This window comes from Heterocephalus glaber, unplaced genomic scaffold (assembly GCF_053883595.1).
Source record: "Heterocephalus glaber isolate CG9 unplaced genomic scaffold, H.glaber_assembly_v1.0 deba00001146, whole genome shotgun sequence".
Taxonomy (NCBI): domain Eukaryota; kingdom Metazoa; phylum Chordata; class Mammalia; order Rodentia; family Bathyergidae; genus Heterocephalus; species Heterocephalus glaber.
Window position 1 is genome coordinate 345,225 of NW_028258203.1, and position 5,647 is coordinate 350,871.

Sequence of the window (5,647 nt, forward strand, 5' to 3'; positions counted from 1 at the left end):
TCAACCAATAACAAATGCTGGCGGGGCTGTGGGAAAAAAGAAGCCCTGCTCCACTGCTGATGGGAGTGTAGACTGGTGCAACCACTGTGGAAAGCAGCATAGAGATACCTCAAAGAACTAGGACTGGAAGTTCCATTTGATCCAGCTATTCCCGTGCTGAGTATCTTACCCAAAGAATTAAAAGAATCATACGACAGTGATATACGTGCACCCATGTTCATAGCAGCACAGTTTGTAATAGCTAAAGCTTGGAAGCAGCCCAAATGCCCATCAACGGGAGACTGGATAAAGAAAATGTGGTTTTTTTCTTTATAAAATGGAGTACTAGTCAGCCATAAAAGTGATAAATTGGAGACATTTATAGCTAAATGGATGCACATTGAGGCGATACTCTTAAGTGAAATAAATAGGACACACATGAATAAATACCAAATAGTTTCTCTAGTGTGAGAAACTGAAAGTGTAAATAAGGACTAAATGGTATAATAGATAATATGAAATAGGAAGAAAAGGTCTAAAGGAGTAGAGGTAGTAGGAGGGGTAGGGGAAAGGAAAGAAGGGAATGGAATTAATACGAGAAAATGAAAAAAATGGAAACAAAATCTTTGTAAATAGGGAGGGATGGAGGGGTTGAAGGGAAGGCAGGGGAAGGGGGAAAAATAAGAACCAAGAGAGATTATGTAAAGGTGCCAATTTCCAATGGTGAATGTCATTATGTTGTATCCCTAAAATGTACCAATAAAATAAAATTTAAAAAAAAAATTGTATTAGTATGTATCCTTCAATAGTAATATTGATTAAATTCCCCACTTTAAATGTATGGATTAACTATTTATACAAAACTAAGGTGCAAATATATGGTGCTACATGAGATTCAATACACTTATAAGGACAAATCCAACTATATACAAGTATTTACTGAAAATTTACAATAAAATATCCTTTTAAAATGTGATAAAAAACAAACTTAATGAAGTTGTTGTTTGTTAACAATAATTAGAACATATTGTTAGGTAAAATTTGAAAAGACAAAATAAATGGGATGATATTCTGTTTTAAAAGTTTAGAACATTTAATGTTTTCAAAGTATCCAAAATATCCAAAGAAGTGTATATGTTAAATGTACTGTATAGTAACATCCTAATGGTGTTTTCTTAAGACATATGAAGAATAATTTTTAATTCATGTGAAATTATTTAAAAGCCCAAATTGTCAAACAGTCTTGATGCAGAATGACAAAGCGGGGGACATCACACCTCCTGATATAAAAATATACTACAAAAAATAATGAAAGCATTGTTGTACTGGTGTGGAAAAGGAAATATTGATCAGTTAAACAAAACAGAAAGATCAGAAATAAACCTAAACAAAGCATCTAAATAAAATCTGCAAAGTCAAAAATACAATGGCACAAATGACAAACTTTCGTAAATGATAATGGAAAATATTTATATCCTCAAGTCCAAAAGAAGAATTTAGATCCCAATAATAACATAAAAAACAACTAAGTTGGATTATAGATGCAAATGCAAAAATTGAATCTCTAAAATGCATAGAAAAAATGTAACAGAAAATCTTAATAGCACTGGCCCTTCTTAATTTTATTGGTATACGTGATACATAATAATTACATTTGTTTTGGGAAATCAGTACATACACACATCATATTTTAAATCGTTTTTAATAATATATTCTCCCCTTTCCTGACCTCCCCTCTCCCTGCTTTGCCTGTTCCTCTTCTCCAACATCATAAGTCTATATTCATGTTTCCTAACATCTCTCCATTAGTTACTCTAACTTACTTTTATTTTAGGTTTCTTATGTACGGGATACCATGTTTTAACCTCCTCCATCTAACTTTTTTCACTTAATATTATAGTCTCAAGTTTCATCTATTTTTCTAGAAAAGACAAATATATTGACTCTTATGAGTGACTTATATCACATTGTGTAAATATACCACTTTCTTTTTATTTATTAATTTTTTTTGGTACCGGGGATCGAACTTGGGACCTTGTGCTTTATACATTCATCTGTTTAGGAGAATCTAGGCTGCTTCCATTGTTTTCCTCTTCTGAATTGCATCCTGAAAACAAAGCATGGATATGCAGTTATCTCTATACTATGATGTCTTGAACTCCAGGAAAATACCTACGCGAGGTACAGATGGGTCAAATGAATTGTCTAGTTTTGATTTTTTGAGGAATCTTCAAACTTCTTTCCATAGTGTTTGTAGTAATTTGTATTCCCACCAATCGTGTAGAAGGGTCATTTTACCCCCATCCTTTACATTATCTGTTTCTTTTTGGGTTCTTGATGATAGCCATTCTCACCAGATTAAGATGGAATCTCATAGCTACTTTGATCTGCATATCTAAAAATAAAGATATTAAACATTTTGTCATATATTTATTGATCATTTATATTTATTTTCAAAAGTGGCTATTCATTTATTTTGTCCATTTTATATTCAAGATATGATCAGAAGGGTAACCAGCAAACTTTTTCTCCCTTTCTTAAAATTATCTCTTATCTCTGTTGTTTCTTTGCAGTACAAAGGATTTTTCATTTGCTATAAACCCATTTATAGATACTTGATGTTATTTGTTGTGCTATTAGTGTTGTGTTCAGGAAGTCCTTCCCCACGCCTATGTTCTCAAGTGCTTTTTCCTATATTCCAGTGCTTTTAATATCTCTTGTTTTATATCTAGGTCCTTAAACCATTTTTTTTCATTTGAGGATGGAGAGATATATGAGTCTAGTTTCTGTGCTCACTTCTGCAGCACATATAATAAAGTTGAGTCTAGTTTCATTCTTCTGTACATTGTAACCGTTTTCTCAAGTACTATTTGTTAAAAGGCTATCCTTTCTCCAGCATAGGTTTTAAAGCACTTTGTCAAAGATCAGCTGTCTAAAACTGAGTGGGGGTTTTTTTCTGTGATATCTACTGTATTCCAGGTGTCTATTTTTTTTAACTATAATTAGGCTATATTTGTTAAACTTCAAAGTATAGCTTGAAATCTAGAATTTAAGTGCCTCTGACATTGCTCGTTTTCCTCAGGAATTCTTTGGCTATTATGCTTATCTTCTGTTTATATACAAATTTTATCATTGTTTTTCCTAGTACTGTCAAAAGTGTTTTTGTTATTTTAACCACTTTGAAGTTTATCCCATATGTCACTTGGGTAGCGCATTTGTTTATGTATTGACTATCCCTAGCAACTCGAACAGGTGTCATTTCAATCAGTTATTCTTGTATTGAATAAATTTGAAAAAATTGTGTCTTTTTATATTTCCTGTTATAAAAATTAATGAAAAATGCAATTTTTGGTCATCCTGTATTAAAATAATTTCACTGGTAAGTGGTTTATAAGAATGGCATTAAATCTATAGATCACTTTTGATAATATGGCCATTTTAAAATACTAATTCTGCCTATCAAGGAACAGGGAACTTTTTTCCCATTTTCTAATGTCTTCTTCAAAATCTTGTCTTCAGGATACTGTAGCTTTCCTTATAGTGATATTTCACCTCCTTGGGTAAGTTGATGCCTTGGTAGTTATTTATTTTTGAAGCTATTGTGAATGGACTAGTTTTACTGATTTTTTTCACAGTAAGTTCATTATTGGTATACAATAACATGTTATATTTTGCATTGATTTTACTAATATTGTGCCATTTTGCTGAATATGATTATTTGCTTTAAAACTCTTCTGGTGAAGTTTCTTGGGCCTTCTAAACTAAGGATTATATTATCTACATATAGACATAGCTTGATTTCTTTTTTTCCTATTCATATTTCTTTGGCTTCCTTCTCTTGACTGATTACTCTAGCTAACTGGCTAATATGCTGAGTACTGTACTGAAGCAGCATGGTGAGAGTGGACATTCTTTTCTCATACCTGATTTTGGAGAATTATTTCAAATTTTCCACATTTAATATGACATTGACTGCAAGTTCATTATAAATGGTTTTTATTAGTTTGAGGTGAGATAAGTCTACACATATTTCTATAAAGGTTTTTATAAGGAAAGAATATTGGATTTTGTTAAAGGCTTTTTCTCATCTGTTAAGATGACTATGTGATTTTTATTAATTATATTTATGAGATGTATTGTATTTATTGATTTACCTATGTTGTGTCATCCTTTAATTTTTAATTTTTAATTTTTTTTGAACTTCATATCCTCTCACTAGTATTCTTTTTTTTTGTATTAAATTCTTTTATTGGTACATTGTAGGTATACAACACAATTACATTTCTCATTGGGAACTGTACCTTTATATAATGCATCTTGGTTCTTATTTTTTCCCCATTCCTAGCCTTCCCTTCATGCCCTCCACCCTTCCCTATTTACAAAGAATTTATTTCCATTTTTTCCATTTCTCATCATTTTTTCCTTTCCCTTCTTTCCTTTCCCCTGTGCCTCCCACTACCCCTACCCCTTTGGACCTTTTATTTCTATTTTACATTATCAATTATTCATTCTAATCATTGGTACATTTTAGGTATACAATATAATGACATTCATCATTGGAAATTTGCACCTTTACATAGTCTCTCTTGGTTCTTATTTTTCAACCTTGCCCAGCCCTCCCTTCAACACCTCCAGTCCTCCCTATTTACAAAGATTTTGTTCCTATTTTTCCATTTTCTCATATAAATCCCATTCTCTTCTATCCTTTCCCCTAGCCCTCCCACTTCCTTCCCCTTTGCCCCTTTTCCTATTTCACATTACCTATTATACATTTAGACCTTATTTACACTTTCAGTTTCTCACAACAGAGAAACTATTTGGTATTCACACATGTGTGCCCTATTTATTTCACTTAAGAGCATGGCCTCGATATGCATCCATTTAGCTATAAATGACTCTAGTTTCTCATTCTTTATGGCTGAGTAGTACTCCATTTTATTAAAAAAAAACACATCTTCTTTATCCAGTTTCCAGTTGATGGGAACTTGGGCTGTTTCCAAGTTTTAGCTATTACAAACTGTGCCGCTATAAACATGGGTGCACATGTATCACTGTGGTATGATTCTTTTAATTCTTTTGGGAAGATAACCAGCAGGGGAATAGCTGGGTCAAATGAGACCTCTAGTCCTAGTTCTTTGAGGTATCTCCATACTGATTTCCACAGTGGTTGCACCAGTCTGCACTCCCACCAACAATGGAGAGGGTTCCTTTCTCCCCACAACCCTGCCAGAATTTGTTATTGGTTGATTTCTTGATAGCAGTCACTCTTTCTGGAGTGAGGTGGAATCTCAGTGTTGTTTTCAACTGCATCTGTTGAATGACCAGTGATGTTGAACATTTTTTAATATATTCATTTGCTGCTTTTACATCTTTGTCTGAGAAATGTCTGTTCATTTCAGATGCCCATTTTTAAATTGGGTCTTTGAATTTGGGGGGTCTGATTTTTTTTAATTCCTAATATATTCTAGATAGTAGTCCTTTGTCTGAGGTACAGCTGCTAAAATTTTTTCCCACAATATAGGTTGTCTGTTAGCTCTGTAGGTGGTTTCTTTTGCAGTCCAGAAGCTTTTTAATAAGATGAGATTCCAGTTGTTGATTCTTTGTGCTAGTTTTTGTGCTACTGAGGTTTAGTTCATAAAGTCTTTTCCTATGCCAATGTCTTCAAGAG